Genomic DNA, 26,232 nt, shown 5'->3' with positions numbered 1-26,232 from the left:
ACTGAAACAGAACCTCTTAGAGAACTGAACATGCCCTCTGCAGTTTGGTGAGCAGGGAATAGCGAATAGCTCATTCCTGTGAAATCCAAAAAATTAAGAGAAGTTATGGCTGGCCTCTCATAGCATGAGAAAAGAGAGACTGTCCTGTGGAGGCAACCAGCACTCCCGGTATTTTTGAGGGAAATACATGTGGCAGTGTTTCTGGTAAGCCAGGTGCTGGCACCCCTGTGCCAACAAGGAATTCTCATGAGTCTGAACAAGAGAGCCCCCTGCAGGGGCAAGGGACTCTGCCAACAGAAGCTGGGCAGGTGGCCAGCTGTAAGCCAGGGGACTGAACAGCATTATAAATTACAGCTGTAATACAAGTACATTCAGATGTGTCTAGCAAACCTGAGGTAAAAGAACTCCTATGGTGGTGAGGGCAGGAAAGGGAATTGAGTCAGCTGCAAACACTTGTCAAGTCCAAAAAGCACTGAGGCCAGCTAATGGCAATGTTTATCAAGGGAGAAATGTTCTCCCAACCTGTAGTAGGCAGATATCTAAGCTGGCCTCCAAGATTCCTGCTCCCGGTAGGCCAAGCCTTCAAGCCTTTGTGCCTCTTCCCCCAACTACCCTCCACCCCCTGCCATTCCTTGAGTGTGGGGAAAAACTGTGATTTGCTTCTAACCAGTGGAATACAACAAAAAGGGAAGGAGTTTTATAAATGTGAGTAAAGTCCCTAATCAGCTGACTTGAAGTAATCAAAAGGGAGACTGTCCTGGATTGGCCTGACTTGGTCAAGGAGCCCTTGGAAAGAGGCTTCAAGATTAGTGATGCTCTCTCCTGCTGGTCTTGAAGAAGCAAGGAGTTCCACAAGAGCAAGGAACTGAATTCTGCCTGTATCCATTTAAGCTTGGAGGAGGATCCCACACCTCAGATGAGATCACAACCCAACAGACAACTGGACTTTTCATTTGGTGACTGCTATACATCCTCTTGTTCTTCTGGATCCACTTATAAGACTCTGAGTGAAGGGCCCAGCTATGCCTGCACTGTGAGCTCATGAATTACTCAAGTTGTAAGAATTTGCTTCACATCAATATAAAACTAATATACACACACTACAATTCCAGGGAGTTGTACACACACTACAACTCCAGTTGAAACGAAGATTAACAAGATGAGAGAGGATTGGTCAAATTACTCGGTGGGGAAAAGAAGAAAACAGGGGGGAATAGCTGACCATACGCTCCTTCTCTTTGCAAGGGGTCAGCTTAAGGCCAGAACTAGCTGGAGAGGAGGGAAATCATAACTTTACATAAGGATTAGTTTTTATTGTTACTTGGAATTGTGTTTATGGTATGTATGTGTGTAAACTGCTCTGGTGCCCTGGTTATCAAGAAAGGAAGGTAGCCATTAGCCCCAAAGTGTGGGAATTGATGGGCAGCACAAGAAGCGTAGTTACCTTCAGATTACACCCTGGAAGTCTCACTTGTTTATTTTGTCACTTCTTTACATAGGTCGCCACATACCAAATTGGAATGTTTATGTCTGATGCTGTCTTTCATCCTAGCAGACTGTCCATTTACCCACCCTGCCACCAACCATTAATAAGAAACTCCAGCCCTAACCAGTTTGGCTCAGTGAGTAGAGCATCGGCCTGTGGACTGAAAGGTCCCAGGTTCAATTCTGGTCAAGGGCATGTACCTTGGTTGTGGGCACATCCCCAGTAGGAGGTGTGCAGGAAGCAACTGACATATGCTTCTTGCTCAATGATATTTCTAACTCTTCATCCCTCTCTGTGAAAAAATCAATAATACATATATATATATATATATATATATATATATATATATATATATATATATGTGTGTGTGTGTGTGTGTGTGTGTGTGTGTGTGTGTATTTTTTTTAAAGAAGAAACTCCAGGCCTCCCAATCTCCTCAAAAGACTTCCCTCATCCTCATTTCATTCCATATTCAGCCTTAACCCTGCATTTTCTCAGCTTCACACTTCCTGGCCTCATTTTTTCTTTATAACCCTCACATCTTTCTTTAGACTTAATAGATCTATTCTTTCTAATTAGCTTTAGTGCCCCCTTCGTAATAGGTCTCTCCCTGGGCCCATCTACTTACGCCTATGCTGGGTAACTCTCATGCCTGGCCGACCCCTGGTCATTATTACCCAACCCCAGCACCGGTCTACTTGACTGGCATCCCTACCAAGTTCATCACAACTTCCCATGATGGGGAATTCAACAAAAGTTGGGTATTCTCAGCAGTCTTTTTATGGGGAGATAAAGCACAGAAAGAGTAGCCAATAAAAAGCACAGTCTCAATCACATAATCTGTATGCATTCCTGCCAACACATGCATGCACACATGTAAATCTTAGAAGCATAAACAGCAAGAATTAAAGAGAAGTTGCATTTGGTGACTGCTCATTTTTTCTTCTGGGTCCACTGTGGAGCTACAAATAAAGGGTCCAGCTCAAAGGTTAGAGTCATAGATGCTGAGGGTTTCAAAGGGCCTTAAAAGAAAACTCCAGGAGGGCCTACAGTATGACAGATGTCTGTGCCAATGCCCCCTACTTCAAGTGCAAACCTAATTCCTACTGCTATAGCTGTGACACCAGAGGTGTTAGAAGGCAATCTCATCGCCATACCTAAACTTTAACTCAGTGAAGACAGAGATCTTATCCTTCTGTTAATCATTGTATCCCCACACCTAGAACAATGCCCAGTATTTGGTTCATGTTCCATACAGGTCCACCAAATGAATGAATGACTGAAGGACCAAGTTCCAAGATGAACCTACAAGCATAAGCCTTTGCCAAACAAGTAGACACTCACTTAGCCCCATGCTCTCTCTTTTGGCTCACTCTCTCTTTCCCTTTGCCCTTTTGCTTATCTACATCAGTTTTATCTACTTCTGTGTCAATTCCCCCAACTCTCTCTGCTCCTCATCTCTCTTGCTTCTCTACTCCTATTCTCTCAATTTTTCTTCTCTCTCCAACTCATGACTCTGTTTTACCTGCATCAGTTTTATCTACTTCTGTGTCAATTCCCTCAACTCTCTCTGCTCCTCATCTCTCTTGCTTCTCTACTCCTATTCTCTCAATTTTTCTTCTCTCTCCAACTCACGACTCTGTTTTACCTGACTCCCTCTGTTTCTCATTCCCTGTTACCCCTTTTCTTCTTTGTACCTCTCCCTCCCAGCCCCTCACTTCACAGGCCCATCCATTTTTATCTGTCCCCCTCCCTACCACTTACCTACCATACTATTTATTTGAAGGACATTTTATTTGTTACATCTATTGATTAAAAAGTTTTGTGTTCCCTGTTCTTAATTAACTTATCATTCATTCTGCTCCCATATATTGCTGTTGCATATTTCAAACAATAGATAAATTGCTGATAAAGCTATTTGTAAATCAATGTTCTGTAAACTAAACCATATTTCAAGTGTACTAGAACTTGCTAGATAAAGGAATCTATGATGAAAAATTAAGCAATTTCCAATAATGCGTGTTTTTATAAATCTGAAGTTTCAGAAAATAGCCATGTAAAATAAAACAAACTCGTTTTAACGTCACCACAATCATTCTGCCCCAGTTTGGGTTGGTCTCCTTGAGTTGGATATTATATCTCAAACATTGTCTGTAAAGGGGACTCAATTCTCCTGGGAGGCTCTTCTTTATGAAAATGGAATCATTGGAAGATAAAAGATGAATGAGAACATGTTCAAAGTCTGCAAATTTATAAAAGGTAAAAATACAAAGAGTGTCCATTCATTATACATATGCCTGCCGGTTACTATTATATCCCAGGCACTCCAGTAAGTCTTGAGGATGAAAACTTGATTAAGACATAGTGCTTGCCCTCAAGGACTCACAATCTGATAGAGAACATAAACACATAATTTCAAGACAATTAGGTATTTTAAATAATAGTAGCACACATGTTTAAGAAGGCTGGGCAGTGGCACCGAGTGGAGAGTGCTGCACAAGAGCAGCAATTGGGTGTGTTTTGATTGCTGTCTTATCACCAGTGCCTTGAACGGAGCCCCCTAACATTAGACACACAACGAATATGTGTTACTAAATTGTTGAGTGATCTGCTCCACTGTGGTGGGAGTTGAAGGAGCAAATCGATAAAGGCTTCATAAATGAGGAGAAGATATGGACACTGGGCCTTCAAGGAGGATGGATGGAATCAGCTTCTGATGTGGAACCTGCCTGCGAGTTTAAGATACAGAGGGGAAGAAGAACTCTGTACATTCAAGAACCAATTTCAAGCAAACACAGGCCATTCACAAAAGCCTTCTCTCAGATTATCAGGAGGAGAGAAGACTTAATTTATTTTATGTATAGTTCACCATCTTGTTTTGTTTTGTTTTTCTCTTGATGTCTTTGTCTGTTTTACCATTGAGTTACTTCTTGTCTCCCTTATGCCTCTTTGTTGTAATTGGTCCTTCAAAGATCTCTCTGTCTAATTTTCCCAAATGCCAGCTCTCTCCTTCATAGACTCCTAAGTTACTATTGTATCACAACTGTTTGAATAGTTTCCTACTTATGTGTGTGTTAGGGCAAAAACATGCTATCAATTCTAATACATTCTTGGTTGCCCCTTAGAACCTGTTAGATATGATATACCTATTTTATTGGATTCCATAGGCAGCATATGCTTACATCCAGAATTTCCCAAGACAGTTTTTTTTTTAAATATATTTTATTGATTTTGTACAGAGAGGAAGGGAGAGAGATAGAGAGTTAGAAACATCGATGAGAGTAATCGATCAGCTGCCTCTTGCACACCCCCTACTGGGGACATGCCCGCAACCAAGGTACATGCCCTTCACTAGAATTGAACCTGGGACCTTTCAGTCCCCAAGCTGATGCTCTATCCATTGAGCCAAACTGGTTTCGGCCCAACACAGTTTTTATCTCAGACACTCGCTTGTGCTGTTCTCCAACCTGCAGAGTCCCTGAAGTTTGAATATTTCTTCTCTTACCTCTCTCTGTCTCTCAGTCTGATCTGACAGGAGGAAGCAGCACAAAATTATTTTGTTAAACCATGTGTCACACACAATTTTTGTTTCAGAAAATCTGAATACCAGATTCAGGAGTATGACAATTTGGAAGTCCTAACATTTGCTGCAATAATTTCCCTACGCTGAGGCTGCTCTAGGAACATTGGCTGTGTGGTTTCAAGTGCTGTGCAGCATATTGGCTGAAAACTGAAGGTCATCAGCATCACCCTTAGGGAGGGCGGGAGAGAGGATACAGGTGGCCAGGCAGGACACACAGCATATGGGCTTTGCAGCCAGACAAATTGAAATTCTAATTCCATCTCTACCACTTCTGCCTTCTGCAGGGGCTAATATCAGCCCATCTAAGAGCTCTTCCTCCTCCACTTGGGATGAAATGGAACCAGGAGGGGCTCTCCTTACAATTGAATCTTGTCTGCCAACTTTACCTAACACAGTAATGAAATAGGTGTCTGCCTCTGGCCTTTTCCACCCCAAGGCAACCTTCTGTTAATAGCCACACATGCTCCTATATCACCTTCATTTGGAGGCATGGCCCACACCCTAGTCCTGTTTTCTCTGATTAGTATCCCATTGACTCTCCCTGCTCTGGGGTCTTCAAGCAATAATTCCCCAAAGTGTACCTCTGACCTACACAACTCCTGACCTAGGGGTCATAAGCTAGGAAAGGGCTCTTGGTAAACCTTAGATTTTCATCCTGGCTATCCAGTGCTCATGTTTCTTACCCCTCAGAAATTTTGCATAACATTACATAAGTCAGTCTCACATAGAAGGGCCCAGCCCAGCAGAGGAAGGTACTCCTCCTCTTCAGCCACATAACTACAAGGTCGTGTCTTTTCCTAAATTACAATACATACACTACATGTGCCAATTCTTCTGACCACATTAATGCCCTCTAGAAAGTGCCTACACACTGTCAAGTTCAGCAACTGCTTGCCCCCAGTTCTCTTTTTTTGCTTGTCCTCCCTTCCCCCAATAACCCCAATGTCTTCTTACAGATCTTACTCTTCCATTTATTCTTCTCTCTACTCTCCTATCCCATGCCTTGGCCATTTTATGGAACTATAAAAGCCACACATTTCATCCAAGTTACACCAGACTCTCTTGATTCTGACTCCTAAGGACTCCAGGGCAGTCATCTGAAGCCAGAGCATAAGAAGGACTGCAGAGCACAGTGTGGGCAGTCATTTTCTAAGAGCTAAAAAAACGCACTCAATTTACATGACTATTTGCATTTGTGTATAAATTATACATCAATATGTATCCTCCCAAGACAGTGAGTTACTAAAATAATTTTGCTACTTTCCACTTGTCATTGCTCAATTTTTCCTCTCTCCCACTTGCAACAACACCCACACACATCTTTTCAGCCCTCAGAAGAAAGAGAGTGATAAAAAAAAAAAGGGAGGGGGGGGGAAGAAAACATAAGATAGAATGAGGTAGAGGAGAAAATATAACAAAGGAGGTAATAAGGATGAGAAAATATCAAAGCAATAATAAATATTTGAATAAACAAAAGGAACCATTGTAATGAGTTTATGGTGATGATTATAAATACAATCAATTCTATATGCAATGAAAGCAAAATAAATATAAAATCACATAAATGCTGCCCTAGCCATTTTGGCTCAGTAGATAGGGTGATAGCCTCTGGACTGAAGGGTCTCAGGTTCAATTCTGGTCAAGGGCATGTACCTTGGTTGCAGGCATATCCCCAGTAGGCAGTGTACAGGAGGCAGCTGACCAATTTTTCTACCTCTCTATCCCTCTCCCATCCCCTCTGTTAAAAAAAAATCAATAAAATATAATTTTTAAAATCACAGCAATATCTCCTAAAATTTCCTACTTATTTCAGATATCGATATTAGAATTTAATTTCTAAGAAATGTGTCTTTAATAGATCATTCTGGCATGCATACATCGATTCAGCCTTTTAATAATAACCAAATGTCATAAAATAGTTCAGCTACAACTGTTTTATGCCCACATTGAACTGCTTTCTGTAAAAGGATCAAGCAAGACAAAGTTTGTGCAGTAGACAATGCTTATCCTGCAAAGCATTTCCTTGAGAACTTCTCTCCCCAGTCCCATCCCACCTCTCTCCAATTAGGCTGTTCAGGCAGCTATGTATTCACTACAAAACTCCTATATCCTTGACCAATAACAGTCTTTCTCCTAAGAATCTGGACTTGGGACCCAGAGATGCTGGGTAGTTTGAACTCTTCACTTGACTCAGGAGGTGAGGTTGCCCTCCTGGAACAGACAACTTCAAAGGGACAGAAGGAAGCACAAATACCAAATGCAACCAGAGAGAAAGCCTGAGGCTGAAACATGTCTCCAAACTGCAGCCCCACTTTCTGCCTTTGGGAATTGGAGACACCATGTATCCTTATCATAAACTCTCCCTTCCCACTGCAGCCAGTTTGGGTAGCTATCTGTTATTTGTAACAAGATAACCTTGACTAAGACTATTTAATCCAATTAATCAGAGGCATTTCCAATTTAATTTTGTATTTCTAATAACTTTTAAATACATTTGAAGGATTTTGTAGCTGATAAAACTTTTTTTTTCATTTTCTGTCCAATGAAGTTGAATTATTTAGGGGATAGCCACTTTGTATAAGGAACTTTCTTTATCTGTGTCATATTTTCAGCCAATAAAATATCAGATACTTTAGGTATACATATCACTTTGTGTTTCATAATAGATTATGACTGCGAATCACACATCTTGAAAAATAACATACACCGAAGTTCAATAAAATTCTCACCCATGGGTCTCACTTCTTCATTTCTGCCACCAAAATACCAATACCTCATTAAATGTGAACAAACATTGGAAATGTGCTAATTCAGTTAATAAATGCATAGAAAGAGCAAAGGCACAGATAATGAAAAAAAAAAGCAGCAAGAAGGAAGCAATAATACTAAAAAAGGAATAAGTCTGAGAAGTTCTGCAGGGCAGGCTGCAGGCTTGATAAGTAATTCATTACAGTAGAAAAGAAAGTAGAACATGGTAGAGTATCCACAGGCCCTGGAAGAGGAATCCGGGCCTGTTCTCTCAGCCATGCTGTGTGAAGCTCTCACACTTTGGTACCAGAACCCCACTGAGTATTCTTTCTAATTGGTTGTATAGCCACAGGGCAAAGTCAATGTATGATCAAATGTACATCCTGCATATTGCACAATGTAAAAGCAGTGATTCTTAACTAATTGTTTTATGTCTCAACAAAAAAAATATATTGCAAGCTCATACTAGCAGCTGATATGATAATTAATACACTGTTGATCCCCATGATAGACACATATTGGGAACTGCACTTCTGGATAAGAGACATGACCCTGCCCTAACCAGTTTGGCTCAGTGGATAGAGCATCAGCCTGCAGACTGAAGGGTCCCAGGTTCGATTCCGGTCAAGGGCATGTACCTCGGTAGCATGCACAACCCCATTAGGCTGTGTGCAGGAGGCAGCTGATCGATGCTTCACTCTTATCAATGTTTCTAACTCCATATCCCTCTCCTTTCCTCTCTGTAAAAAAATCAATAAAATATATTTTTAAAAAGGAGAGACATGAGCCCTGCTTTCAGTAGGTACAGGTGTTAGTTCAGTCCTATGTCCATGCTCTACTTTCTCCACTCACTGATGCTAATACAACTAAAGGTGGATTGAAATAAAACAAAAAACATGAAACCACAATTTTCATTTTTAATATTCAGTATCTACTCTATGCCAGGGACTATATTAGGTGTTTTCTGTTTATATTACATATAATTCTCTTTATAACTCTACAAGGTAGGTTTACTCTACCTATTTTACAGATAGGCAAATTGAGATTCAAAGAAATTAAGTAATTTGCCCAAGGAAGTAAATGAGGGAATCCAGGATTGAACCCAAATCACTCTTAATTCTGAGTCTATCTATTTCTATTTCATCTGGACTCAGCATTAACTACACTAAACTGACTCTGCAAAATAAAAAGAAAGGTGTTTGTTCAATCATTCAGTTGCTCATTCATTGATTATTATTTATGCTCTTATTGAGTACTTACAACCTGTTGCACAACTTCAGGGGGCACCAGCCACAATGTACCCCACATTCGCCTCTTCCTCCCTGCACAACAAGAACTGGTGCCCTGGAGCTTCACAACTTATAGAATCTGTCTGCCATTGGGCAAGGAATTCTGAATGACACCAAAGTGAGGAAGGAGCTTATTGTTGATTGCAGGGATAAAGAAAATTGTCATGAACAGAAGAAAATACAGTAACACCTCAAGCGGGGTAAAAATACGGTGGCCATTCTAAAGCAAGCATCCAATTTCCCAAAGGGCTGCTTGAGGAGATTAATAAAAGGGGTCTTTTGAATACCATGAGCCATTTGCTGACTGCACAGGTGGCCTGACATAGCCCACTGCTGCCAAACACATTCAAAGACACCATGAGGAAACGAGGCAAGTGGGAAAAGCTTTTTATATTTTTTAATCTCCCGTGAATTATCTTCCTCTGTGCTATGAGTGGAAGCAAATCATTTTCCCGCCTCCTTCCAGTTTCACCTCCTCCCCCATTTCAACACGCATGTTACAATTTGAATTTATAATTCATATGTATCCTCCTTCCATTTGGGTTTCAGTGGCTCAATTTTAGGAAATGCAAATACATGTTCCTTGCTACCTTCCCTAGCTCAGCAGTCACTTATCAGTATACTAACTGTAGATGAAATTAAAGGACATCTGAAAATACCTGTGATTCTAAGAATAAACATTAGAGAAGATTAAAAAATGATAAAACCATATTTGGACACCAAGTAAACCCTTCTTGTTATTTTTTTTCTCTTTTTGGCTCATGGATATCTGATAATGTACTTCTAGAAAGTTAAATGTAGTAACTGGTCAGGGATCCAATTTTGATATTTTTCACATATCTAACATGATCTATTGCTACAGTTTCATAAAAATAAGAAATTGATGCTAATCACATATGTATGTGACTGCATGCTCATTCGCACCATGCAAATTCCCCACCCAGAGATAAACCGCCTCTGTTCTTCATTCCCCTCCTTCCACTGGTATCTGAGTTTTTACTGTTACTGAGGAAGGAAGATATTAATTTTTTGCTCTAGTAGTCAGAAGATTAGAAGCATTAAAACAGATGCACCGCAGTCATGTTTATTTGAAAATTTTTTTATCTAAAGACCAAAAGGAAGCAAATCTAATTGATAGATACATGAAACAGAGCTGCATTCTCAAAAAGATTATTTTCTTGTGCTAACTTTCCTCCCTTGCTCTATGTAACACCTCATCTTTGCAAATGTAGAGTTTGCTTTCTAATGAAATCCTCCCTGTCACTCCGCCTTCCAGGGAGCAGTCCTCTATGGCATGGCACGGCCCCTCACAGGTGGCTACGCCCACCGAGAAGACATCAGAGATTCCACAGTGGGAGGAAAAGCCACAAAACAGAAGGCTAAGGTCAAGGGAAAATCTAAGTAAGGAAGGATGTTTAGTGAAGGGAGGAAGGAGGTTGGGAAGACAGCACAGAAAAAACAGACCCAATCTGGAAAAACACAACTGACTTTTTCAGGACAAAATGAGATGCACTGAGTGGTGCTTTAGAACAAACAAAGCCTATCTGATCCTTAGAAACCTGGACTTTGTGAAATACAGTCTCTTGCCCTCCCTCTCCCTCCCCCCCCCAAAAAAAACAACCCTGCTGAATCCAAACCTCTGGTAATGAGCAAGGAATCTGTATATTTTCAAAGTGCACCAGGTGAGAGAGCTTATTCGTGTTTGGAACCAAGGCCTTAAAGACATGTACCTTCATAATGTTTTGTCCGAGTAGAAGCCAGTCTCAGCACTGTTGTTGCAGATCCTGGAGGAGGGACAAGCCACTGGGACCTCTGAGACCCGGGTTCAGGTGGGAAATTTGGGGGCAGGGGAGCAGCTGTTCTCCATGAGCAATCCCTAACGGGAGAGGGATATCATTCAGACATGAGTTCACAGCTCTGGAATTAGTGGCAAGAACAGTAATAGAAAGGAAAATCACATGCAAAAGATACTACACAGGAACATTTAATGGAATGGATTGGTTAAATACATACAGTTAAATATTAAATATGTTCAGACATAATGATTCTGAGGTTTTTGTGTACTGGAGCCAGCATTTTCTGCATAACCATCACCGTTTCCTTATCTGAACTATGGGAATGGCCTCCAGGCCAGTGTCTATATGTCCATTTTTGCCCATTCCCTGCCAATCCATTCTCTTCCCTGCAGACTGCAATCATCTGAAAATAAAATCCCAACTGTGTTATTCCCTTACTTAGTATGCTGCAATAATTCTTAGGGTAGAGATCAAAGTCTTTAATATGACATCAAGGCCCTTCATGATCTGCCTCCACCTCCTCTTTTGCTACTTTCTCTTCCAGGTCACTTTCATACTACATAGCTTTCTTCATTGCTTCGCATTACACAGTTTCCTCCCACTGCCACCCCCAGGTCCAAGACTTTAAGGAACGCTATTTTTTTATGCTTGGATGCCCCTCTCTGGCCCTGAATCATCATTCAAATCTCAGGTCAAACATCCCTCTCCTCCCATTCTAAGTCAGGTCTTCATACTCCCTGCACTTTTCCTGTGCTGTTCTTTTCCTGCATGCAGTAAGGTCTATTTTTGTGAGTGTGTGATTAATGTCTAACTCTCCCTTTGGGATGCAAACTCCACTAAGGAAGGACCATAATCTACCAAACAACTAGAACAACAGTGTCTGAAATATAATAACTACTTGGTTTTCTGGCAGTAGGAGGGGGCAATATACTTGGATGAGTAAGATAATGAGAGTACCATGAAGAAGCATGGAAATCAAGAAAGGAAAATAAAATGAAGTATTTCATTTCAAACATTGATGCTGGTTGATATCAACAAAAGCAGGTGGACTTAAGTAAAGATAATAAAAATCACAACGACATTTAACTTAATAGACAATTGATAATGTATGTTGTGCTCACTCTAGGGCTGAAAATAAAGACTTGGAACATATAATTATATAAGAGATAGTTAAATCCTGAGAAATTCAAATGCAAAAGTACATATAAACATATCAGAAAACCAAATATCAGAGAGCTTTATGGATGGTGACATTTTGTTCTTATTAAGAGACACTAAAGAAGTCACCAACGCCCATGGGGGTGGGAGGGCCAAATGAGAGAAAGATGGACTGGAGGACATGACCAACCAGCCTGGTGTAATGAAACAGAGGACCAGGGAGGGATTTTCCAGATAGGAACTATCAAAAACGTCAACAACTGTGGAGAACACAGGGATGATGAGGATTGAACAAGCCACTGGTATTGGCACAAGTTTATTCCTTGAAGAGCTGAGCACTCAAAACCTTACCATGAAGGATGGGTAAGAGAATCGGGAAGATAAGTAAAAGCCCATTTCCAAACACCTCCCCCTGTACATCTGCAAATGTAACCCCAGCATCTGGGTTAGGTCATTGTGCCCAGCACTAGGCAGGTTAAAGGCTCTTGGGGTGGCAAATGAAACACAGTTTCCTCCTCAGACACTTCAGATCTACTCTCATGTTCATGAGCATCTATTCTGAATACTTGCTGACCTGCACACACTATATACTCAGGCATGATTATTCACCTTGCTTTCCTATGCCCTTATGGATAAAGACATTTTGTTCTTATTAAGAGATACTAAAGACGTCACCAACAATGAAAGAGCTTTACCCAAAATTTTCCCAGATTAGAACCCAAATTGATAGTAATCTGAACCAATTATGTCACATATCCTCAATGGATGTTTACTGACCCTGATGGTGAAGTTATTTATGGCCTTTGATTTATCTGCACTGTACACATTTTCATTTCAGCAGAGCAGAATTGGTAGTGTTATAAATATCTGTGAAATATTTCATGAAGTGTAAATGCAAAAATCCAAATATATATCGACATTTCTTCTTGAGATGCTAATTGACAAACATAACCAGAGAGCGGTTGGGGGCAAACACTGAAAATGTCAGTTGGTGAAGGTTTATATTTGTCTGTTATAATCCTGACACCCTAAAATGAGTAAACAATGAGAAAGATAAAGATCAGAGGTTGCTTATTTGAGTTTTCATAAAACCATAAGTTAATACCAGAAATCAGCATATGTACCTTAACACCGAGACCGGTTTGGCTCAATGGATAGAGCGTCGGCTTGGGGACTGAAGAGTCCCGAGTTCGATTCCGGTCAAGGGCATGTACCTTGGTTGCGGGCATATCCCCAGTAGGGGGTGTGCAAGAGGCAGCTGATCGATGACTCTCTCTCATCGATGTTTCTAACTCTCTATCTCTCTCCCTTCCTCTCTGTACAAAATCAATAAAATATATTTAAAAAAATAGATATGTACCTTACCATCTAGCTTAGTGCTCAGAAAAAAAAAAAAGAGAGAGCTGAAAAAAAAAATGGAATTGGCCACTAGAAAAACTACTTCCTCCAGGTATTGATTATCAGTTATATTAAAATCTTGTTACTGAAAAGAGTTCTAAGTCACTGTTACTGCCACTCACCCCATCTCTCCCATTTAGGTCCAGTTCACTTGGCAAATGTGCCCATTTCTAAACAAGCCCATCCATGGCCCTTTAGGACCAGTGACATAAGTGGTCAGTTGTCGGAATGTTCACATACGACTTTAGGAATCCATAATGAAGCCCAGGGAGAAGATAGACAAGAGAGAAGGAAGTTAAACTCCTCCACCCCCTTGCTCTGATATTCTCAGCCTTGCCATCCCTACACTCCTGTCTATCCAAAAGAGAGATGAGTTCATTACAAGTGGCCCTGGATATATGAAGTCCTAATGGCTTTAACTGTCAAAAATTTCATAATAAACTTATAATGTATCATCTAGAAGTAAAAGAAAGTAGATGGCAGTCCCTCTCTCTTCTCACTATATTTAGACCACACATCTGACATCTGCAGTCCACCCTAGGAGCCATTTATAAGGGATGTAGACAACCTGAAGTGAGTTTAAACCTTAGTAGAACAGAAGCCCTCAAAACAATGTCATATGAAGACAAGTTGAAGGAATTGGGGGTATCCTCTTAAAGAAGAGCAAGATGGGGTGGGGTGGAGTGTGGAGAAATAGGAAAGCAACAATGCAGTTGAGCTGCACCAATGTCAGTGGTATATCCATCTTCCCCACCAGACTGTCAGCATCCTGGGTGCAATGACCTTATTTTATTTGTGTTGGGGTCTCAGGGCAGGTCTGTGCCTATAATAAGTTCTCAGTAAATATATGGTTAAAAAGTGAATGACTAATAATTACCATCAAATTTCAACCATGTGGAAAGGTGAGGTTTGTTCTTTGTGCTCCCAAATTACAAAATTGAGAACAATGGGTAAAAGCCATAAGGAGTAGCTTTTCTGTTAATATAAGGAAGAACTTCCTCTAGAGCTCTTCTTTAGAGAGTTCTTCCTGGGAGGTATCTAATGGAGACCAGCCAAATTTTGGGCACTGACAATGATGCAGAGGAGATTTAAGTATCAAGTGGTTTTATGTTGACCGTGGCTCTCAATCCTGGCTGCATATTAAAATCACTTAGGGTTTATTTTGTTTTGTTTTGTTTTGTTTTGTTTTGTTTTAATACAGCTACCTAGGCACCATCACTGGAAAATTTGTTTCAATTGGTCTAAGGTAGCGATTTTCACCTAACATGCTGCCAGAATTTTTAAAACATGCAATACCCGACTATTTAGTCCAGGAACTGACCTCTTTTCTCTAAAATTTTCAAATTAAAAAAAAAAGCAGCTAACACAATAATAGCTGTATGGTGTGAATGAATCAAAATTATACCTTTTGTGTGTGTGTGTGTGTGTCAAATAGGCAAAAAAGATATTTTTGGGTGTGCCACAGAATTTTAGTAATTAATTTATGTGTGCCATGAGATGAAAAAGATTGAAAATTGCTGGGCTAAAGCATCAGCATTTTAAAACACTCTCCAGATGATTCTGATGTGCAACTGTTACTTCAAACTTAGACTCTGATTCAACATCTGAGGAAATGAGCACTTCCATTCAAAACACTCCAATTTTGACTGACTGCCCAATCCATTACACATTCTCTAACACTGGTTAAACTAATGAGGCATATAAGGCAATATTCCAAACAGAAAGAGAAAATTGAGAAAGACAGGCAGAAAGAGAGAATGAGGGGAAGGGGGCAAGAGGGGGGGGGGAGCAAGAGAGAGAGAGAGAGAGAGAGAGAGAGAGAGAGAGAGAGAGAGAGAGAGCGAGCTATATAAAAGCACATTATCATTATCTTAGTTTTTAGTTTGCAAAAATCTAAATAATTAAATTTTCACTTTGTAAAAAGTATTGGCTGTCCAAACATGCAAAGTTCTTCTCCTGAAGTGTCCTGATATAGAATCCCCAGCATTTGGATCACCAGTAGGTATGGATTTAATCAAAGGCCTCAGAATTCTCAAACCTCAAATTTTGTTTTGAGACCTCTCAGCCCGAAGATTGGAAATAGCGAATGGGAATGGGAGAGTACATATGGTTGTTAGAATGCAAGTAGGTGACAATCAGATAATTTCATATGCTGCTTTTTATCATGAACTATTTTTGTAAAAGTCTGCTCTTTAGTAAATGAATTATTCACTTATATTCTAGCTGTATTTTAAATATGCCACATTTGAAAGCAGGGTAAGATATATTTAAAGAACATGTTATCACTTTTTAATAGGTTGAAAAGTGGCTTGGAGTGTTGGTCTTCTAGATAAAATAAACCAGTCAGCTACTCATCTATAAAAACAGAGACCGGATGGGCATTAAAGTTTCCTTCAATCCAATAACTAGAGGCAAATTCCATCCAATAGCTTCTTAGTTCAGGTTACCCTTCACTTGCCTTCTGTGTTCCTTATTTTGGCACCTGAGTCTGTTCAGTGTTTGGTTGCCACTACCTGTGGCTCCCAATGACTGAGAATTCTACTCATTTACATTCACATTCTTAGGAGAGAACATAATGATGGAATAAATTTATCATATCATTAAAATATAAGGTCTTAAAAACACAGTGAGACAAAGATAATTAATTTCCAGCACATAAAGTTGGAGGTGGGAAGGCACAATGCCATGCCCACAATCAGTACTCAGAAATTCTAGAATGCAGTGACAAAAGGTTGGTTCAAACAGAGGCAAGTATGTTTGAACTGATTTTTTTAAGCTATATGTTTAAAAAGAACAATTAGGGGTGATTTCCTATATACTTGGTAAAACAGCTTAAAAAACTGAAGACATTACCTTCAAAAATAAAAACCTTACCTGGCATTTTTTAATAAACTCACAGCCCTCAAAATTTATTTTTAAGACCATTGTCTTTTCTTATTTTGATAATTTATAGTAAATTCTATAATATAGCAGGAATAGGGGTAGGAAGCTCTGGGGTGAATGGGATTTTCAATTTTAAATAGGATGATCAGGGAAGGCCTCCCTTAGATGGTGACATTTGAGCAAAGACCCTAAGGAATGAAGGAACTATGAACATATCTGGAGAGAGAAAGTGCCAGGCAGAGGGAACTACAGTGAAAATCTCACGGGCAAGAATATGACTGGAATATTAGAAGCCAGTGTGGGCACTGACAACAGGTAGTGAGAGAGGAGGAGACTATTAGGACATTAGCTCAGAAACAGGTGACGAGCCCTGTAGGCCTTTATAAGGACCCAGTGAACTGGGGATCCCCCTCCCAGGTTTTGAGCAGAGAAATACCACATCTGACTTTGGTTTTTAAAGGATCATTCAGCCTGCTATATTGAAACTCAGGAGCCCAGGGCCAGAGCAGAAGCAGGAAGACCATTCAGGAAGGACACTGCAATAAACCGGGTGAGAAAAGACTGTGTTCAAAACCAGGGTGATAGCAGGAGAGGTAATTAGATGTGGTCAAATTCTGGATTTTCAGGTATTTTTATATATATATATATTTTTTTTTATGATTTTTTATAGAGAGGAAGAGAGAGGGATAGAGAGTTAGAAATGTCAATGAGAGTAAAACATCAATCAGCTGCCTCTTGCACACCCCCTACTGGGGATGTGCCTGCAACCAAGGTACATGCCCTTGACCAGAATCAAACCTGGGACCTGTCAGTCCACAGGCCAATGCTCTATCTGCTGAGCCAAACCGGTTTCGGCTGGATTTTCAGGTATTTTGAAGAGGAAACCAATAAGCTATTCTCTGTTGCACTGAAAGTAGAATATGAGGTTAAGAGATAAGTTAAGGATGGTTTCAAGGGTATGGGCCCAAGCAACTGAAAGGGAAGAGTTGCCCTTTATTGGTAAGGAAAGATGAGCATGTGTGAGGGAAAACAGAAGTTCAGCATGAGACATTAATTTTTCAACATGCCTATTACAAATTAAAGTGCTGAGTCAAGCACAAGATTGTGTGTATTTCAAGTCTACCTGAGAGTTGCAGGCCAGAGATATAAATGTGGGAATCTTCAGCAGACAGAAAGTATTTAAATCCATGAGTCTGGGTGAGCATGAGTGTTGACAAAATAAGGAAGGCATCTGAGGACTGAACCCTGGAGAACTCAATATTTGGAGGTCAAGAAAAACAACAAGCACCATCAAAGAGAATAAGATGGAGTTGTCACTGACTATTGACGTGTGAGGAAACCAGAGAGTGTGCTGTCCTGGAAGCCCAGGGAAGAAATTGTTTCAAGTAAGTGTAAAACTGGACATGTTAAATCCCATGACAGAACGATTAGAAGCTGGCTGAGACCTGACCTTTGTGCTTAGCAATGGGGTGGGCACTGATGGTCATTGTATGAGTAGCTTAGTTGGAGTAGAGGAGGTGAAAATCTTGCACAGAATGAACTCAAAACAGGAGCAAAGTAAATGGAAAGAGCAGGTATAGACAATCCAAGTAGCCATCACTGACTGCAAGAGACAATGAAGAACTAAACAGACATAGCCACCACCCCCCCCCAATTAAGTAGAACTCAGTATATATAAAATGGGCTCATATTCCTGTTCTCAGAGGAAGGAAAAAACTGCTCATCACTTTGTAATAAGGTGAGACATTTTTTAACTGCTCATTTTGTCAGCCTACCCAGCTTCTGAATCAAAAGTCACAGTGTTCCTGTTCAATTTGAAAAGCTCAGGTGACATGCTTGGATTCAGTTCCATGTTCCTAGGCCCATGGCTGGCAAACTGCAGCTCTCAAGCCACATGCAGTTCTTTGGCCCCTTGAGTGTAGTTTTTCCACAAAATACCAAGGCCTGGGCGAGTCTATTTCAAAGAAGTGGCGTTAGAAGAAGTTTAAGTTTAAAAAATTTGGCTCTCAAAAAAAATTTCAATCATTGTAGATACTACTGATATTTGGCACTGTTGACCAATGAGTTTGCTGACCACTGTCCTAGGCCATAGAACAAACCCAGTCCCCAAAAGACTTCAGCCCTCTACCCAATCAATAAATTGCAGTTAATGCCCTTAGGGAAAATGGTCTTGGATGAAACTCCCAGTTAGCAGCCAATCCAAGTCCATTAACTTCCATATCTGGAAGTAGGTGAGTAAAGTGCATAAGGCTGATGGCTTCAATTCAGTTCTCATTTATCAGCATCACAATAACCTGACTCAAGGATATACAATTCAGGGTGATTGGATGAAATTGCTGAGTAGAGGTCCAAGACCGAAATAATGAGGCTGGAGGTCAGGATTCACAATTACTGGTACAGTTGTTTCAAAGGACCAGGTATATTGTCATGGAGCAAGAATAAAGGGCACCCAGAGGCTCTAACCTAGACAAGCCATCAGGCTGATGCAGCACCCTATCATTTGCCTCACCCTGTGACTTCTGACTCTTCATTTCATTAAAAATATGCATAACAACAGTGATTACCATAAACCTTTTATTTCTATAGCTTAATTCCCTGCAAAATGCTTTCAGTCTATGCTTTTCATTTGAGTCCTTTAGCAGGCATTTCATAGATAGAAAAACTGAGCTTGGAAAGGGTGAGGAACACAGAACTGTAGATGGTGGGGACCAATGAAGAGCATACTTTACTTCAGTGAATAACACCTCCCACCTAAATAGAAAAAGAATTGGCTATTTGAGTAATCAACTTTGGAGATTATATGTGATAGAATGAAAAATGTTTTATCTGTTAACACCAGAATTCTTCTAAGGAAAAAACTATCTGTGGTTAGGAAAATACTTTGATAAATAGCAGATCCTGGTTTGCCCAGCATAATCCCAATGTTTTCCTTTTGTCTTAGAGAAATAATTAACATTGCTCACTTTTACCTCCAGAGATGTTCCAGTTCTTAGATGTGGTCACCATATTGAGATATGTTTGCTACTACATATAAGCTACCTGAAAGGAGGCAGGGAGGGAGGGAGGTGAGATCCTATGCAAGAGCAAGGGTTAGCAGGCAGTCAATTGTTCGTCAAACTGTTAAGCATTTGACATAAGTAAGAATGCAAAAAAGAGCCAGAAGAAAAAAGAGGAGTAGAGTTATAAGAAGCTAGGCAAATAATGTGTGGCTGGGACACTGTGTGGAGTTAACTCCCAAATCTCCAGTTGCAAGGTAACTTTAGGACAAGATGCCTGGTTTCCGATTTGAAATTATTTTTATTCCTAAGATGTAAAACCTTGCCTTGCCCTTCTTTCCACCACTTCAGTCAAGTCTACTATACATGTAAATGCTTGATGTAAGGTGTTGTTGTTGTTGATGTTGTTGTTGTTGTTGTGTGTGTGTTTATAGAAATTAAGGAAGGAAGTTTCATAGCTAAGATACACAGAACAAAGAGAACACACAAAGGACAGGTGATAATGCAAAGCCAAAATACAGAGGACCAGAAGTTTAGAGTTAGAAGTGACCTTGAACATGTAAGCTCTCCAGAAATTCTCAAAACCCACAGAGTCAAGTATGGAAGTTTTGGGACAATGTCCTGCAATTCTCACAGAGCACAAACACAGTTCACACTGGGGCTGCATAATAAGTGAGTGCAATAGGAATTGACATTTGTTTGATTAATCAGAAAAGTCAGTTAAAGTTTCTTAAACACTTTATAAAGTCTTAAACCTACACATGTACATTTATTCTCCAATGTATTCATGTGGAGCCAAAGCTGTTCCTTCATCCATGAGTCTGTCCACTGGAGTTCTCTATTGTCTTTCTTGCATAAACCACATCCAGAATAATGCAGAATCTAATTTCATTAGAAGAGACTCTAATTTTTTTAGAAGAAGCACTCCTAGATGTCTATGATATTTTTCTAATTTTTTACAGAGGTTTACCCGTCCCTAATTTGACGACAATTTTTCTTAGCAACTTGTTTTATCAATTCTTTCCAAAGTAACTTAGCTTTCATGGATGTGTTTTCTTCTTGCAGTAATGGCCTACTAATTTAAGATTTAATAAAATTACATAATTATGAAAACAAATACAATTAGCACAAACACATTTGCAACAAATGCAGCTGACTCTTGCGAGGTATAGAAGTCATCCATGGGAGCAGGCGTGGTTGGTGTATGAGAGCTCTCAATTTGCCATGACTCTGGGAAGTGTCTGTGATTTCAGAGGAAAGGGAGAGCTCTACCATTCCAAGAAGCTTGGTAAGTGGAGGTGATTTTAAAAGCTTCTTTTTAGTTTATACAAAATTTTCCTGAAGAGTTCAACAGCTTGTCAATGCACAGCATATGGGAACTATAGCCATGCTTTCTTCCCTGCAGTGACTGCATCACTGCCAACCCGAGAGCTGCATTCAGTGGTTAAACCTGGCCCAGAGACCAGGGACCCACTTCCCCAAATGGGGAAAATAATCACTCCCATTCCTAACTGAACAATCATAGGGTGTGGTGGGCTCTCATATAGGCTCAACCTTTAGTGAAGCCCCTTAAAAGAAGCCAAGCTGCACCCAAGGCTGGACAGAACAGCTCCAGGAGATTCTCAGCAAGAAGAAACATTTAGTGGTAATGACTAAACACGTGTATTCAATGTAAATTAGGACTCTCTTCAGCTGGAAAGGGCAAAGAGCTAAATCTAAGCTGCAGCCGGAGAAAGCACATTTCCTCCTAATCAGAGGAGCACAGTCAGAGTGCAGTGGAGCAGGTAAATGAACTCATGTGTATAATTAGGATCTTTTTTCTTTTCCTCCAAAGTGTGAAGAAGGAAAGGTTGGCATGTGAGGGGAAGAAGTTAAAAACTTCTGGGAGATGACTTCCTTAGTCATCTGCAGAGGCAGGTTAGCCTTGATAACTGTCCTGGTAAAGAGCTGAGGATATCAGCCTGAGGAAGTATGTGAACTAAAGGGCTTCTGATGTCAGAAATTCTTAAGTGATGATAGCATTCTTTAAAGTTATAGATTTTTTAAAAGATTAAAATCAATCACCATAAGTAGATAATAAGCAAGATTTCTAACTACTAGTGTACCAGTTAATAATGTGGATTTTTTTCAATAGATGGAGTTACACATATGTTAATATGTATGTGATTTGATATGTTTGCTCTTTTGTTGTATTGACTGACGGCAAGCTTCAAAGCTTCATATGTCCAATTTGCTGAAGATGTTAGCATCATAGATATTTTTATGCTTAAAATGTCCAATTTGGTGCCAAAAAAAAAGCATTTATGAGAAGTTTTAATTCATTACTATAGTAAACTCTTTCACAGCCCACGTGGGAAGAGTTCCAATTCAGGGTTCGGATTCTGGAGAAGGACCGCACACAAATGAAGAAACTTGAGACTTGAAGAAATTCAACTTGGCAATATGGGGGCCAGGCTGTAGTCCAACTCTAGTGGGAGAACTACTCACTGCTCTGGCCCTGCCATCCTCTTTTATTAAGGCTTTGGGAAAACATCTTAGGCAACATAAACAGAAATTTACATGTAGCTCTTAGGCAGGAAATAACAGAAACTTACACAGGACAAACAAGGTGGAGGCTGCTTCAGCTAACAATGTCTCAACTAAAGGGTGAGTGGTTAGAGCAATTAAGGTTGTTGACCAGCCTTCCTGGCTTCCTGTCAAAATCTCTTTTTAGTGAAACTGATTTGTTTTCCAGCACATTACTTTATTTTGAAGAAAAAGTTATCATATACTTTGGGAAGCTTATGGTGAACATGCTTCATCTCAACTGTGAACACTGGTTTAAATACTTTAAAAGTGATTATTTCAATATGAAAGACAAAGAACATCCAAGTCAACTGAAAAAGTTTGAAGACCAACAATTACAAGCATTATTGGATGAATATGGGTGTCAAACTCAAAAACAACATGCAGAAAAATTAAACGTTGTTCAGCAAACAATTTCCAATCATTTACAAGCAATGGGAAAGATTTTAAATGAAGGAAAATGGGTGCCACATCAACTGAACAAAAGACAAATGGAAAACCGAAAAGTCATCAGTAAAATGTTGCTTCAATGGCACACACAAAAAAAGTCCTTTTTGCATTGAATTGTGACCAGTGATGAAAAGTAAATTTGAAAATCCCAAATGCACAAAATCCTGGGTTGACCCAGGTCAACCATCAACATTGACTGCAAGGCCAAATCGCTTTGGAAAGAAGGCAACACTCTGCATTTGGTAGGATAAAGAAGGTGAGGTGTATTATGAGCTTCTAAAACCAGGTTAAACCATTAATACTGATCACTACTGACAACAAATAATCAATTTGAACCACACTTTGATGGTGAAATGACCAGAATGTTCCAGAAGACACAATAAAGTAATTTTGTTTCATGATAACACACCATCACACACTTCAAAACCAGTTAAAGACACGTTAAACGATCTTGCCTGGAAAGTATTCACCTATCCACTGTATTCACCAGACCTTGCTCCTTCAGATTACCACTTGTTCCAATCGATGGCACACTTTCTGAGAAGCACTTCAAAATGTACGAAGAAGTGGAAAATTGGGTCTCTGAATGGTTTGCCTCAAAACAAGAAAAGTTCTATTGGGATGATACTGACAAATTACCTGAAAGATGGGGAAATGTGTAGCTAGTGTTGGACATTACTTTGAATAAAGCCCTTTTGATGTTTCTCTTGAAAGTATTGTGTTTTCTTTGATTACAAAATGCACCATTATTAAATGGTACATCTAGGTTTTGTGTTTAAATTTACTTTAGGCCTAGCTGGTTTGGCTCAGTGGATAAAACATTGGCTTGCGGACTGAAGAGCCTCAGGTTTGATTCTGGTCAGGGCCACATGCCCAGGTTGCAGGCTTGATCCCCAGTAGGGAGCATGCAAGAGACAGCCAATCAATTATTCTCTCTTATCATTTATGTTTCTATTTCTCTCCCTTTCCATTCCTCTCTGAAATAAATAAAAATATATAAACTTACTTTAAATTATCTTTAATTTTACTCTGTTTATATAGTCTTCATGATGGGACATTTAGTACAAAGAAAAAAAAAATATGTACCATTGTCTCTGGGGCTCAGCCTCACCAGTGGTCCAGTTGGAAATCCACAGATGAAGCAGTTAAATTAATGAGAGGCAGTAAAATCTCAGACATCTCAAGGAGCAGACATCTCCTAGGGCAGTGGTCAACAAACTGCGGCTTGTGAGCTGTGGTTTGCCACTCTGTTGACTAATGAGTTTGCCCACCACTGACCTAGACTATCAATTCCAATAATTGCAGGCCATTGTTGTTCCTTGTGATTAAGCCCCTAGCAAAGGAAACTAAGAAGAAAATAAACAAATAGGACTACATCAAAATAAAAAACTTCTGCATAGCAAAAGAAACCACCATCAAAATGAAAAGGGAACCCACTGTATTGGAGAACATATTTGCCAATGATACATCTGATAAGGGGTTAATATCCAAAATATATAAAGCACTCATACAAGTCAATAGAAGGAAGACAAACAATCCAATTGAAAATTGGGCAAAAGGGCTGCATAGACATTTCTCCAAAGAGGACATACAAATGGCCAAGAGACATATGAAAAAATGCTCAAAGTCACTAATCATCAGAGAAATGCAAATTAGAACCACAATGAGATATCACCTTACACCAGTCAAAATGGCTACCATCAACAAATCAACAAACAAGGGATGGCAAGAATGCAGGAAAAAGGAAACATTAGTTCACTGCTGGTGGGAAGGCAAATTGATGAAGCCAGTATGGAAAAGAGTATGGAGTTTCCTCAAAAACTTAAAATGGAACTTTGTTTGGCCCATCAATCTCACTTCTGGGAATATATCCCCAAATGCTGAAACACCAATCAGAAAGAATATAAGAACCCCTATGTTCATAGCAGCATTATTTACAATAACTAAGATTTGGAAACAGCCCAAGTTCCCAAAAGTAGATGAGTAGATTAAAAAAAAAAAGCTGTGGGACATTTACACATTGAAATACTATGCAGCTATTAAAAAAAGGGGGCGGGGGGGATCTCTTACCCTTTGGGACAGCATGGATGGCTCTGGAGAGTATTATTCTAAGTGAAATAAGCCAATCTGAGAAAGACAAATATCACATGATTTCACTTATTTGTGGAATCTAAGGAACAAAATGAATTGACCAATAAAATACCTTGATGTGGGGTTAAATATGTGAGAAGAATTTATATACTTATATGCATAGCCTATGGACACAGGCAATGGGATGGTGAAGACCTGAGGGTGGGTGGTGGGTAGGGACTGAGAGGAGGGGAGTAAAAGTGGGGTGTAAACAAGACGTCTGTAATACTATTCTACATAATTAAAGGCTAATATGCAAATTGTCCCCTTGGGAGTTCAACCGACCAGAAGTTCAACTGCTCGATATGATGTGTGCTGACCACCAGGGGGTGGCACGGAACAAAGGAAGGCCCTGGCTGGCAGCCAGCAGCCAAGGAAAGAAAGGTCCCAGCCAGCAGCTAGCAGTCAGAGGAAGGAAGGCCCCAATCAGCCCTGATCACTGGCCAGGCCTAGGACACTAGTCATGCACGAATTTCATGCACTGGGCCTCTCGTCAACAATAAAACTATACAAATAAGGAAGTTAATGCAAGATCTAGAAATGGGGACAAACCGGCATCAAACTGAATACTATCAAGTATTGGCAACTGGCAGGAGGCGGGAACATAAAAGGTAACAAACTGAACTGACAGACTCCTTTGCTTTTATATTTGTTTTATTTTTTTTTTCATTTGTTCATTATTTACTGACTTGAGGCCTGATGCACACACAATTCATGCAAGAGTAGGCCCTCCTTCCCCTGTCTGCCTGCACCAGCTTCCCTCTGGCACTCGGGACCCAGGCTTCCCCTCGCTTCATCCAGAAGGTGGTCCAGAGGCCATCTGAAAGGATGTCCAGTCTAATCAGCATATTATGCTTTTATTATTATTATAGATATTCAAAAGACATAAAAAGAAGCAAAGAAATTAAGTGGAACTTGCTATTGGAGATAATAGGAACAAATACATAAACTTTGTTTTCCCTGCTGCCCACTCTGACGAAGAGGGAGACGTTGGTTCCAGCCCAGCTTTTGTGTTGTGAAGTTGGGCGGCAGATATCAGTGGAGTCTCCACATTTCCCTCCTTTCTCTAGCTCTTCCCCAGCTCAAATTCATGGCAAGGAGGCCCATGCTGAGGCCTCTGCGGGAAACCATCAACAGTAGCAGCTAATGGGAAGCCTAATGACCTTTTAATGGGACAAGTAAAGCTAAGAGAGTTGTGCAGATAGTATTTATAATAGAAGAAAAAGAAACTACGCAGTAAGCTGAAGCAAGAGCTTGCTAGGCACTGCTAAGCCCAGTAGAGAAAGAACTGCAGCCCTCCTGGAGGAAGGACATTTATCACTCCTCTGAAGACCTCTACAGCATCGCAGCACACCCGACAACCCCCAAACTCTGAGAGTAATGGGATTACATCCACAGTGCACCATGACATCTCACAGGACTTCTATGGTAAGCAACAATAGCAGACAGACACATTTCTTCATTTGCATGTATGAAATGGTATTAACCCATGGAAAACAGACTGCTAGGTCTCCAAGACCTGGGTAAAATCCTACTGAAAGCAAACATGTTGTCAATCAAATTCAAACACGGGTGGGTAGCAGAAGAGCCTGGTTGCACAGGTATTTCCCAAGGCCTGTCACATCACCTGGTTTTGTCAAGCTTACCCAGATTTGTCTTTAGAGCTTGGAGATTTTTATCCCATCCACTCTAATAATATTAACATACCTGAAAACTCTACAATGGTTCTCTAAATGTGATCCCTAGACCA

At 40.1% G+C, this 26,232-nt stretch overlaps 1 long non-coding RNA gene across 1 annotated transcript; it reads left to right on the top strand.

The window, feature by feature from the left end:
• Positions 1 to 1,045: 1,045 nt before the first annotated feature.
• On the top strand, positions 1,046 to 21,644 carry LOC118722871. Its single transcript, XR_004989156.1, has 3 exons — positions 1,046 to 1,057; positions 8,415 to 8,422; positions 21,545 to 21,644. It is a non-coding gene; the product is annotated as an uncharacterized LOC118722871 (long non-coding RNA).
• The last annotated feature ends 4,588 nt before the right edge of the window (positions 21,645 to 26,232 follow it).

The sequence above is a fragment of the Pipistrellus kuhlii genome, unplaced genomic scaffold (genome assembly GCF_014108245.1).
Source record: "Pipistrellus kuhlii isolate mPipKuh1 unplaced genomic scaffold, mPipKuh1.p scaffold_m20_p_2, whole genome shotgun sequence".
In the NCBI taxonomy this organism is placed as follows: domain Eukaryota; kingdom Metazoa; phylum Chordata; class Mammalia; order Chiroptera; family Vespertilionidae; genus Pipistrellus; species Pipistrellus kuhlii.
Note: the sequence above shows the minus strand (reverse complement) of the source record. Positions and strands in the feature narration are given on the sequence as shown.